The following is a 14,075-nucleotide window of genomic DNA, read 5'->3' as shown; positions in this document are numbered from 1 at the left end:
CAGATGGGTCTTGAGGCCAGGTTTAAGGAGTGAGAGAGTGAGTTTAGTTTTACGTCGCACTCAGCAATATTCCAGCTATATGGCGGCGGTCTGTAAATCATCGAGTCTGGACCAGACAATCCAGTGATCAACAGCATGAGCATCGATACAGGTGTAAGGAAACAGTCAAGGAAGGCGCGCATCCGAGGTAAAAGAGAAGAGCGTTCCAAAGCACAGCAGAGCTATAGATGAATGAATGTAAGAATGATTGGATGAATGAATGAATGAATGAATGATAATGTGACATGAACAATTTCGTAATTGCAAGGTGGGACAATCAAGACTTGCCCCTTCATTCTAGACTTGAACTGGCCTCCTTTCATTCTTGAGATCTCCGATTAGGGATGGCACATGACATTTTAACGATTAATTTTAACGTTATTTTAACTGTACATGTACAAAGGCCTGGACGCACGGACATGAGCGCACTGTCCTGCCAGAGTTTTGTCGGTTACATAGTACTATCTTCTGCCCTCTACCCGCGTCTATAAGATACTCTCTACTCAGACCTAAAGTACTGTCGGAAACCGACAAAAACTGTTTTTCGCATTGATATCTACAATTTAACAAATAATATGTTAACGTGTGAAATATCTGTTGACCTAAGTTCGGCCTAACTACAGTCTCAGTGGTAGGGAGATAGGAAACGTAAAAAAAGGACTTTACTGAGGAGAGATTAGTGCAGAAATGAGCGACGAGTCCAAAGCGACTTATTTGGAACAGACCATGGCTTTATGCAAATTAGTGTGCTATGATATTGTATTACAAAGGACACTTTTTAAATGTCCATTTTGACATTAAACTTGGCTTCATTTTAAACGATAGCTGACGTAAGAAATAATAACTTTAATACTGAAACTATGAAGGATGTAGCTACCATGGCGTCTCACTATCACTATAAAAAGAAACCGGTAGGAGGGGTCGTCTCAAAAGCAAATCCATGACGGGTGTCGGTGGTTGGGGTCGGTCTGGGGGATAGAGATATAAGCTGAGATAAGATAACCCTTTAGGGGAATTAAACTGGGAAGCAAACGGCATGTCATAACAATTTACAAATAATATCCGGTCCTGTCGATCTTCGGGTGGGCATGCCAGCTATTTATTTTGAGACATTTAATACGATGGCTGATTTAAGCTTTTACATGGGTATCATACCCTTTTACATATCTGAACATATGAAAGAAAGACACGTAAGATATTAATCACGTAGACATTATTCGACACACAAGAAAAAGCATAAAATATCTTTGTATGACCCATTGTGCTCGTAGGCAGCCGCACGTGCAATTCATGCCAGGTGAGTCGACGGTCCGTCGTCACGACTGAGCGACCTAATGCACGTTTGAGCAGTATTCGTATTCTTCTAAGATTTGCGATTTTACGAGTAAACATTTCTGGATATTCTATTACGCATCCCACTGAATGCCCAATTAGGCCGATGTGGGATTATTTCGACATATGCTACGATACAGAGTAAAAGCCAAATAAACATTTTTAAACAGTACCATAATGACCCCGAATGTTTCATCCAGGACGTAACAACAAATACCATCGTTAACGCTTGCAACCATTGCACCTGAATGGACATTGCAACCCGTGAAGATCCGGGTTAGAATTGGTCTTCAGTAACCCATGCTTGTCGTAAGAGGCGACTTACGGGATCGGGTGGTCAGTCTCGTTGACTTGGTTGACACATGTCATCGTATCCCATTTGCGTAGAACGATGCTCGTGCTGATGATCACTGGATTGTCTGGTCCAGACTCGATTATTTACAGACTGTACCCATATAGATGGAATATTGCTGAGTGAGGCGTAAACAACAGACGAACCAAACATCACCGACAACCTTCTGCAACCTTTAGACGTGAAACTACGCCAGAGTGTGGTCAAAGAGGTTGAGGATCGGATGATAAGGTTCCGGGGAATGCGTTGATAGTTGCTCATGATTTCAATCACTAGTTTTGCCAAGAGTCGCTTATTTACTGGCCGGGTGATATAGACACATGGTTGTTGCCTGCTTCGCTAAACAACATTCGGTTCTTTCAGACTTACAGAGTACAAAACAAATTTACGTGACAATATTTGGTAGTCTCCGAATTTCAGCCTCCAAATTCAAATAACCGCCTTCAACTATAAACATAATTCTTCAAAAAACCTGTCAACACATCTTCTAATCAGTCTGTTTCACCTTACCCACTCGAATGTCAACTACCACTGGTCCAGTTGAATTTTTCTGCTTCCAAAATTTAACCCAAGAAAACGACATCTTGACTTCTCGGCCTGTCTTCGTGTTGTGTCGTGTATGATCGCCCACAGAAGGAAGAGTCAAGTTCGTTCATACTTTCTCTTCAGTTTTACACGTGGCAGTACGAGGTAGATTACCGTAAAACAACATATGTGGGAGTAAGACCAAACTATATGCCATAAGACCATTAAATTAAAGTCATTGCTGATAAAGAAATAGTGTCCAATATTGCAAATATTTCATACTTCATTTTGTTTCTGTTGTTAATGCATGCCATGTTCGTTTCATTTCAGACTTCAGGTTTTATATCAAATAGCTTACGGTAACATTACAAGACGTTGTTGTCAGGGAAACGGGACTATCATGTCACCAACTGGGTAGATTGTCATCTTAAGAACCGACGAAGGTGTCAGTTTCTTGGCTCAGTCGTGCATGACCTGTGTACAGAAATAGATCTATGGTGCAGTCACGCATTTGAAACCTTTGGAAGAACATGAAATCGGCGAGTTGGGTTACATTCTGCTTTGAACAGTATCTGTGAAATAAAATAAGTTGTGGTGAAAGTACTGTTCGGAAAAGTTTCTGATGCTGCAGGTGACAACTGATAAATGTAAGGTCACCAAGTTCTTGTGGTGTTCAGTCTTAACACTAAATAACTGGTTATTCTTGCTTTCCTTAAGTATGTGTAAAATTTTAGAAACAATTGTATCAATTTTCTTCAACATACAAATGAAATAAACTGACAAAGGTCTCATTACTGTCTCCCAGCTTTTCCGACCAGCAATAATGAATTGGTTCAAGAGGTGTTGGGGCGTGGCGTAGCCCAGTGGTTAAAGTGTTTGCTCATCACACCGAAGACCCCGGTTCGAATTTCTACAGGGGTACATTCTCTGAAGCCGATTTCTGGTGTCCCCCTCCTTGATATTGCTGGAATAATGCTAAAAGTGGCGTAAAAAACCAACTTACTCACTCAAGAGGTGTCTTTTTGCCTTCACCTTGTTAAAAAACTGAAGGATGGTCCTGTGCCCTTTGAGCTTGGTGTGGGAGGTAGGCCAGATTTGATACAAAGTCTTTGACTTCTAAGACTTTAGTGGCAACTATGTGTCTGTTTTATGGTGCCACTGAGATATATCCTGCAAGAGCGAGTAAGTGAGTTTAGTTTCACATCGCTTTTAGCAATATCATGGCAAGGAACACCTGAAATGGGCTTCACATATTGCGCACCCATGTTGGGAATCGAACCCTGGTCTTCAGTGGACGCTTTAACCACTAGGCTACCCCACCCTCCCTTCCTGTAAGAAACAGTACACTGGCACCAGCCCTTGTTTTCGCCTATAGTTGCCTTCTACAAGACTGGGTAAATACGATTTTCGAAGGTCATGGATTAGGACTGAACAACCAACCTTCTTTCCTAGGACTTATCCATTTGACAATTGGGGTGGTTTGTTGTCCAAAAGAACTACATAAGACACAATGCAGTCTATGTTTTTAATCATCACTTGTAACATGATCAATATGATCTCATCACGTCTCAACAATACACTTTCCGTTCAAATGAGCAAATAAATAAGATGATTATCACCGTGTTACAGAAAATAGTGACCCTGGGCTGTAGCTCACCTATACATTTAGGAATCAGTTTGAAATGTCCACAAAACTTACCACAGAGCAAAGGTGAGTGAGTGAGTTTAGTTTCATGCCTCACTGATCAATATTCCAGGTATATGGCGGCAGTTTGTAAATAATTGAGTCTGGACCAGACAATCCAGTGATCAACATCATGAGCATCGATGTACACAATTGGGAACCGATGACATGTGTCAACCAAGTCAGTGAGCCTGACCACCTGATCCCGTTAGTTGCCTCTTACAACAAGCATTGGTTACTGAAGATTCTAAACCTGGCAGAGCAAAGGTAAGCATCAGTTCTGAAGACTTCAAAAGGAAGACTACGATCCAATGATTTGAAGAAATATGATCCTCACTAGTGGAAACAAACATCTAAAGCTTTGCTTCCTCAGTGTGGCTTTTTCAGCATGTTCATAGTGGGAGAAGTTCACAGTGCCGAATTTATCTTTTGGGGAATTTTGAAGCATGATTAAAAGTAAAAAGTTGATTATTCAAAACACTGAACATGTTGAATCTCACATTTATCTAAACCAATTTTGAAAATTGGAGTACAGATCAAACAGCTTTTTCAATCTGGCTGATGTGGCAGCCATTTTGAAAATCAAATTCAAAACTCTTCAACAACTAGGTTGTCATCTGGTGAGAACAAATAGTTTCAGAGTCGATTGTTCACTGGTTTCTGAGAAGATGATAATGATGCACAATTTCTGGACAAACAAAAGACAAATGGACAAAGTTCATTTGGTGTCCAGACTCCAGACAGGAAAGACAAAGTGCTGTGACACACACTCACTTTAACCACCAGGTTAACATAAATAAAACGACCAAAATATTCATGTGTGTAGCCGACTCGGAACAACAATAGACTGCTTATAACAACACATGGCAATACAGGTGAATATACTTTACTTATTGTAACTGTTGGCTTTCTGAAACCATGTGGCTTCAGTTTTGAAATTCAATTTTGAAATTTTGAATTTAACAACTAAAACCCAACAGAAAAATATTCCTTTTGTTACTTTTTGGGGAGTAGGTACAGTTGCCCTGAAAACTGAGGGAAATAGTATATCCAACACAACATTTATGCTTTACATTGAGGTTCGGCTGCTTCGTTCATCGATCTGAAAATTTCGAAGGCTTGATGCAGAATGGCTGATAAAGTTCTGAGGTGTTGTCAGATCTTCAAGCAAAGGTGTATGTATTGTAATAAAATATCCAAATATAACGACATTGCAAAGGTTTGTAGGGTTGAAAATTGGTTATATTTAAAGTATCTACAAATGACATTATCACTGACACAAGGGTTAAACTGAAGTGTGAGAATTATTTGGTTAAAATACACATTTGGATGATAATCTCTTGCATTTGTTTGGAACAAAATTTGGGACAACGCTCATCAACCATGCAATTCTGATCATCCCTTTTTCCAATATGGGAAATGATTTTTCATGTGACAGTGATACAGGTAGACAAATAGTACGTTCATATAAAATAGATATCTATTTTTTAATGCCAGAAGGAAGGAGAGAGAGAAAACAAATATGGCAACCCTCCCTTCCCCCAGTTTTGGTCAGGGTGGTTTTATGGTTAATTTCCTGGAAGAAAACACCCCCAAACACAAATACAAATGTCTAACAAGCATATTTTCAACCAAAACGAACTAACAACACTTTCTTTTTTACTTTCAAATTGTTTGGTAAATGGAATCCTGCTGAACATTACAATGTCAATATTATTCTTCAGAACTTTTGATGGGTATTGACAGTACTCAGGTGGGGAACCAGCATGGCTGATGATGTCATACAAATAGTATTTATTGCTATGGAATGGACATCTTTGCAGAGCCATTTGACTAAAACTGTAGAAATACTTGTTGCACTTTCAGACCGATAACAGTACGAAAGATCTCAGTATCCCTCTGAAACTTCTGTAGTATATTTTGATTCTGTCATACAAAATTTCCATCATGAACAGGTTAACATACATAGAGACACTGAGAGCAAGCATTCTGAACACTTCTTATATCTATCTCAGTGAATAACAATTTAAAAATTTGGTGTATGTAATATTTGATTGTGTTTAGCAGACCAAGTTTGAGGACACTTTCACTGTTTCGTGCCACACTTGTTTAATTTGATAAGGAATATGTATCTTTAACATAAAAATCTACACTCATATGCCTAGCCTGCTCACTTACCTAAAGAAATAAAGAAAGTATTGTGGACAGAACATCTGCCTGAAGACCACTCACAAGGTGCAGTGGACAGAACAGAACATCTGCCTGGAGACCACTCACAAGGTGCAGTGGACAGACCACTCACAAGGTGCAGTGGACAGAACAGAACATCTGCCTGGAGACCACTCACAAAGTGCAGTGGACAGAACAGAACATCTGCCTGGAGACCACTCACAAGGTGCAGTGGACAGAACAGAACATCTGCTTGGAGACCACTCACAAGGTGCAGTGGACAGAACAGAACATCTGCCTGGAGACCACTCACAAGGTGCAGTGGACAGTGGCCTGGAGACCACGAACAAAGTTTAAAGGACAGATATCTGCCTGGACACCACGAACAAAGTGTAGTGGACAGAACAGAACATCTGCCTGGAGACCACTAACGAAGTTAATAGGACAGATCATTGGCCTGGAGACCACTAACAAAGTTTAAATGACAGATCATCGGCCTGGAGACCACTAACAAAGTTTAAAAGACAGATCATCGGCCTGGAGTCCACTAACAAAGTTTAAATGACAGATCATCGGCCTGGAGACCAAAGAGGTTCTAAGATTCAAACAAGAACTGGTCAACTTGGGTACTCCAAAACCCTAAATGAGAATGAGAGAGGTAACAGATCTAAAAGGGGTCTTACCTTGGTCTGTCTACTTCTAAATCCAGGTGGTACAAGTTTAATGCCATAACATTCTTCTACTTATCATAGTAAACTATTGTCCTTTGCTAAGTTAAAAACTTAAGGATTTAGTAAAGAACACTTACATAGACGGTCCAAACATTTTCTGTATTTCTTATCACAACAGAAATATCAGATCAGTTTTCACTGCGTCCCTTAGTCTCGGTGTCACAATGGATGCACCAGTTTATCATTGAGGTTTAGTCATTCCAACATCCATACTCTATTGCGTCTTATGGGGCTTGCAGGGCCTATTATATGAGTCCATTTTATTTTATGCATAATGTCTGCAACATGTTATTTGAATGATCAATTCTACAGAACCCAGAGGTACACTTCCTGCAGCTGTAGGATCATCTGATGATGACCGTCCTGTAGGTTTGTGAGACAGTGGAGTGGGGTGGGTTGTAAGATGGGTTGGGTGGGTTTTAAGATGGGTTGGGTGGGTTGTAAGATGGTGGGGTGGGTTTTAAGATGGGTTTGGTGGGTTGTAAGATGGTGTGGTGGGTTTTAAGATGGAGGGATGGGTTTTAAGATGGGATGGGTTGGTTGTAAGATGGGTTGGGTGGGTTGTAAGATGGTGGGGTGGGTTGTAAGATGGTGGGGTGGGTTTTAAGATTGGTTGGGTGGGTTGTAAGATGGTGCGGTGGGTTTTAAGATGGAGGGATGGGTTGTAAGATGGTGGTGTTGATTTTAAGATGGTTTGGGTGGGTTGTAAGATGGTGAGGTGGGTTTTAAGATGGGTTTTAAGATGGTGGGATGGGTTATAAGTTGGGTGGGGTGGGTTGTAGGATGGGTTTAAGTTGGGTGGGGTGTAAGATGTTGGGGTGGGGTGTAAGATGAGTGTGGTGGGTTGTAAGATGGGTAGTTATATTACTACCACAGCGGTTCTAAGATTCAAACAAGAACTGGTCAGTAAGATGGTGGTGTTGGTTGTAAGATGGTGGGGTGTGTTGTAAGTTGGTGGGGTGGGTTTTACGTTTGTGGGGGTGGATGGGCTTCTTGTTCAAGATAGGATGTCTTTGTGGCCACTGCTTCAAATCACACAACTGGTTTTTATCAAAGAAGCACATTTTGTATTTATCAATAAAGCCAAACAATAACAAAAACCCAAACACACATTTTTGGGGATGTCCAACGAACATGTAATTTTCTGAGTAAAATTGATATTTTATACTTATCCTGACTCATGTATTATTGCTTGTCTCCTTCCCTTCCCGAATGTTAGTGGAACACTTGTATCTCCTTTTTGAAGCTCCCTTTCAAAAGAGCAGACGTAAAATCACTTCTCACCATGAGTTATGTCCCTCTGGTTTTGGCGGGAAAACAGCGCCACCTGTCTTCCCTCGCTTCACTCTCTCCGAATAGCTAGCCCGACACTTTAATTTACAGGGAAATCCAAAGTGCCTAGCGGGAAGGTTGGGAGGGCTTACCTCATGAGTCAGGATAAGTATAAAATATCAATTTTACTCAGAAAATTACATATTTTTCCTTATCCTGACTCATGTATTATTGCTTGTAGAATCCGTCGGATCTGGTGGTGGGACAAGCCACTTCTGGATTCCAATTTAGTGATTTACGTCCTGCATACCCCCCTATGGGAACTTCCTGGTAGCACTTCTATTTACTGCTAGGCTCTGCTGCTGCTGTAACCCTTTACTTCCAGCTTTCTCTGATGGGGGGACCACAATTGTTAACTTTTGGTCCTTGCTTCTGTTAACATTATTATGTGGATTTTGCAACTCCATCTCTTGATGCAAGCATCAGTGGAGAAGCGACCCTATATATGTACGAGTATGTCCTTACAAGTACTGGGTCTTATCACTTATGCTTAGTCTGTCTTAGACCTGCATATGGACTCTAAAGCTGTAACTCTCCTGAGTGTAGCCTTTTGCAAGTCATGTGATAAAAGCGCCTTTGTGGAACTGTCAATTGTTGTGCTACAACAAGTCAGCCGAAATGGTGAATGCCAGAGACGTCCTCGGTGGCGATGTCTCTCAGGTAGTGGTTGGCAAACACCATGTCAGATTTCCAGAAGCAGCCCTCCATTATCGTCATGATAGAGCAATTCCCATGTAGAGCGAGTGTTGACGCCAGAGCTCTAATTTCATGTGGATTGGAGGCTCTTGGAGGATCAAGTCCTGCTGCTTTGTAGGCCTGTAGTATGACAGTTCTCATCCATATTGATATCGTAGTGCGAGAGATCTCAGTCTCTGTCGCTGTCGATATAGGGATGAAAAGACGCTTGAATTTTCGTCTCCTGGTTCTAGACCTTTGTAGGTAGACTTTCAATGCTCTTACTGGGCATAAGGATAGGTCCTGTGTATCCTGTGGCCCAAGGACTGATGATAGTGCTGGGATGTGGAATTGTCTGTCCGGTTGACCTGGCAGTTGATTCTTTGCTATAAAGTCCCATCTCAGACCCATATGCACGATGTTTCGATTTTAGATCAAATCGTGTCCTCTCAAAGTCTAGAGCATGTATTTCCGACATCCTTGCTGCTGTTGCTAAAGGCGATCAGGAATAGAGTTTTCAAGCGCCAAGAACTCAAAAGATGTCCTATCTAATGGTTCGTAAGCGTCACTGGTGAGATGTCAGAGAACTATGTTGAGGTCCCACCGGAGCTTTAAATCTCTGTTGTTGGTCCTCCAGTTTAAAAGAGCGTAGTAAGGCCAGTAACTCTGGTACCTTAGTCAGTTTTACACTCGTCCTCATAGTGATAACTGAGCTCAATGCCGCTAGGTATGTTGAGAGTGTTGACCCTTTCAACCGCTTCGTTTGTCTTAGGTGACAAAGATAGTCCACCACTTGAGGGTGTGTCGCTTTTATGGCTGTGAAGCCTGTTTTCAAGGCGTGGGTCTCGAAGCTTTGCATCTTGTCGTCGTACAAGTTGTGTGTTTACTTGCGTAAGGCTAGCGTGACTGCTTTCGCTGCTCTGGCAGAATATCCCCTCTTATTCAAGCACGCCTTGATACGCTCCATGCGTGTAGCCGGAACACCTGTGGGTTGCCGTGTGCTTGCTTTGTGTGTGGATGTACTAGCAAGTTCGTCCACTCTGGTAGTTGCAGTTGAGGCGGTCCTAGTTCTTGTATGAGAATGGAGAACCATATTCTCGCTGGCCAGTAAGGCGTGACCAAAATCAGTTGCAGGTTCTTCGTCTGTATGATTTTCTGCAACACTTTCGGTATTAGAGCTGGTGGTGGGAACGCGTAAGCGTTTAGTCCTTCCCAGGAGATGCTTAGAGCATCTGTTGCCAATGCTCCTGGATCTGGTATTGGAGAGACGAATGTTACCAGTTGATTGTTGAATCTTGTGGCAAATAGGTCTATTAGTGGCGTTCCTATCTCTTGTATGATCTGTTTGAAGATCTCTGGATGTAGCATCCATTCTGTTGGGGATGGCTGAGTTGGACGAGATAGTGCGTCTGCTATCACATTCTTGGCTCCTGGGATGTGGCATGCTTTTATGTGGATGTTCAGATTGTTTATTATGCTGAACAGTTGAAAGCAGAGGTTCAGAAGGTTCGCTGACCTTGTTGATCCTTGTCTGTTTATGTAGAAAGCCACTTTGGAGTTGTCCGTGTGTACTGTTAGATGAGCATTCTTTAAAATGCTGGTCCAGTGGAGTATGGCGTTTATCACTGCTTTCATTTCCAGCATGTTGATGTACAGATCTTTCTCGTCTATTGTCCATTTCCCAGCTGACACTTCGTTGTCGAGGTGTGCTCCCCAGCCTTGGAGCGATGCGTCCACATAGAGATGCGTCTTGCACTCCGGTTCTGCTAAGTAGGTGCCTCCGCAAACATTCGATCTCTGAGTCCACCATAGTAGATATGGTTTTAGTCTGTCCGGGAGTCCGAAGGGGTCCTGATCGTCCAGATGTACATTCACGAAGACCTGTAGTGGGCGTAGTTGTAATCTCCCTCTGCGCGTCATATCCTGTGCTGATGTGAGGAGACCCAACAGGCTCTGCCACTGTCGTAATGGCCACGGAGAGAGTAGAGCTTGCGATACCATCTGTTGTATCTTTAGCCAACGGTCCTCTGGTACTGCTATGCGGTTTTCGGTTGTGATGAGCCGAATTCCTAGGAACTGCAGGTCCTGTGTAGGCTCTAGTTCCGACTTGAGGAGATTCACTAGCCACCCTAGTTGTGTGAGAAGCCTGATGGTAAAGTCCAGCTGTAGTCTGAGATGATTGGGATCTTGATGGGCTTGAATCCCGTCGTCTAGGTAGAACGCACTGCGTAGACCTCGATGATGTAGGTATGTGACTATGGGCTTCGTCACTCTTGTAAACAACCAGGGGGCCGATGATATTCCAAATGACAGGACCTTCCATTGGTAGTGTCGTCCGTCTGGTACGAATCTCAGGTACTTCCTTAATTCTGGATGTATAGGAATATGCAGGTATGCGTCCTGTAGATCTATGCTGGCCATGTGGTCCAACAGACGGACGAGATGTAGTAGTTGTGGTAGATGAATCATGCTGAACTTTGCTGGTTCACGTAGATAATCTCTGTTGAATGTCCTCATGTTGTAGATGAGTCGGAACTTTTCTTTGGAGTTTTTCTTTGGTACGAGGAAAACTGGGGAGTAGAATCCTGGTTAGATCTGGTCCTGGTTTATCACTTCTATGGCGTCCTTCTCTAGTAGAGATGTGACCGCTTCTTGTAGCCTCTCGGTCCGATGGGTTGCAAAGTTGAACCTCTGTGGTGCGTTTGTTAGTGGAGGGGCTGCTTGTAGTTGTATGTGATATCCGTCTCTTAGGATGTTGGATACAAAAGGATCTTGAAGAATTCCCCAGTTCTCCCAGTAGTGTTGTAGACGTCCACCCACTCGGGAAGGTTGAACAGGAACGGCTGGGGATGGAAGACTCCAGTCGTTCCGATCCCATCTTTCATCGTCTATAGCCTCTGGGTGCCCTGCCTCATCCGGGTCGTCCTCTATAGTTGCCGGATGGGCGATGAAAAGAATCCTTTCCTCCTTTGGAGGTCCCCATTTTCTTTTCTCTTGCTTTCTGGATGCCTGCAAATTTGGATTTGCCGAGTAGCTGTTAGGACATCTGCCTGATGACACTGGCTAGTGTATCAATGGACTTGATCATCAAGACCTCCCTAGATTCCTTCGTGACTTCCTTGGCGACCTCGTCAATCTCCCCTGCGAAGATGGATGTAGTAGACCATGGAGCTCTGTACAGCATCTTAGTGAAGCGTTCGCTCCAGTTGCATGACGTCAATAGTCCTCGTCTTCTAGCTAGCGTCAGCGCTGCTGATATGGATGATAGATGCTCCGACATAAATTGGTGGTCCTTTTTCTGCGTTAGTAGGGCAGAATAAATCATCCGGTCTTCCTCTGCAGTAGAGTTCTTAAACTTGGTGATGAGCGTCTCATTCACTGCCCTGGATCTGTTAAGTCCGAAGAACATCCTTCTGGTCATAGTGTCTATCTGTGCCAGCTTTTTGTCCTCAATCTTATAAGATTTGGTCCGGGAGTCGTTGATGATTTTATAGTTCTCATCTATTTCTTGCGCCTTCATGAAGGGGTCCATGTTGTGTAGTGAGAACTTCTTTGCGTTGAACTGTGGGATATTAGGAGCCTGGAACTTTGTTGCCTTCCTGAAGGCTGCGTCTAAATTCTCTGGTACTTCGAGATGGGATCAATTGGTGGTAGAGTGATCGTGTCGGCATCATCGTCCTTCATTAGGTACGTGAGTGCTTCATTCTCTTCCTTAGAGGGTGACGCTAAGTCCAGTCCATTAGCCATCCAATATTTTATCTCTGAGTCCGAAAATATGATACCGCCATCGTCCTCTGTATCATGTTCACTGGTATAAGATCGTTGACCATCCTTTGTTGGGGATCTGCGTGGAGATCATGCGCGCATGCATCTCGCTGGCGTGGGATGAGCATGTTGAACTATGTGTAGTTCTAGGAGGTGATTTGTAAGGCGACCTGCATGTAGGTGAGCCGCCTTCTAGTCCTGGATTGCCTTCCTGACGATCTTGTTGACGCTGTTGATGATCTTACAGATGACCTTGGCAAGGTGAGAGATTCTGTTGAGGGTCTGAGTCCGAAGACGTCTCTCTCGACCTTCTAGGTGGTGTAGGTTCCTTCTCTGTGAAGTGGGTAGCCCTGCGGAAGGTTCTTTATTAGCCTCATCATCTGATGACGATCTCATTGGTTCTGAAGAGTGTGCCGTCCTGCGCGCAGGTTTGCTGACGTCATGTAGCGTAGATCTGCTCTTAGTCCTAGAGCTAGATTCACTGGTGGGCCTCTCAGATGTATCATCAGTGTAGGGTCGTTTGTGCAGGTCTGGATCCTCTCTCAGGTTTATTTCTTGAGCATGAGAGCCGCCTGGCTGTCCATCATGCGAGGCTCTTTCCTGCGCGAAGCGCTTCTCCATCATCTCCATCATCTGTTGAGAGAATTGCTGCATGAAGGCCCCAGGGTTGAATGTCTGCGACGATTGTAGAGATGTCGTCTCTGAGATGGTAGCAATATGGTCCAGGGATCACTGTGCCTCATGGATGTCTGCTGTCAGTGTAGACTCGGTCTGCGTAGATAGGGCTGCTGACGTTACCGTTGCCGTTGCGGAGGCCTCTCTCTTCCATCGGGACGATTTCGGCCGCAAAGGTCCTCGTCATCTGCGAAGAAGTCCCCGTAGAGCTGGTTGAAGTCTTAGGGGTGTGAGGCTTTTTCTGCGCTGAAGATGGCCTCTTCTTCTTCGTCTGGGTTGAGGAGTTTTCCGAAGTAGAAGACCTTTTCTTCGTTGTAATGGCGGACAACATCCCACGCCCATCTTCAGAGGACGCCTCCGGCAGGTCACTGGATGGTAGAATGTCGTCGGACAACGATGGACAGCTCTTGAGGGACTCAGCCGGTTTATCCATGACTTGTAAAAGTCGACGGGATTTATCCTTAGCACACCTAAGTACAGAGAAATAATAATTATTAAATTGAATTTGTGTTAATTGCTGACATAAGTTACAGCGAGAGCTGGAAGTGCATATTGTTGTGCAGCTGGGGCACTGTAAATGCGGGTCTGCAGCAGATAACCTAAACCTACAACGAAAACAGGTTTTCATGAAATGTAAACAACTGAACAATCACGTAAAAAACGTGAATAAACAGTCAAATTACGAATAAATTTCAAACCATATTGTAGAAGGATACTCCCTAAAGCCTTATAAAGGTAGCTTATAGGAAAATAACTAATTAATCAAAGGATATAGTGCCGTATTGGAGACACAGGT

Source organism: Haliotis rubra, unplaced genomic scaffold (assembly GCF_003918875.1).
Source record: "Haliotis rubra isolate DU_JTF1 unplaced genomic scaffold, ASM391887v1 Scf79, whole genome shotgun sequence".
NCBI classification, from domain to species: Eukaryota; Metazoa; Mollusca; class Gastropoda; order Lepetellida; family Haliotidae; genus Haliotis; species Haliotis rubra.
This window is presented reverse-complemented; position numbering follows the sequence as displayed.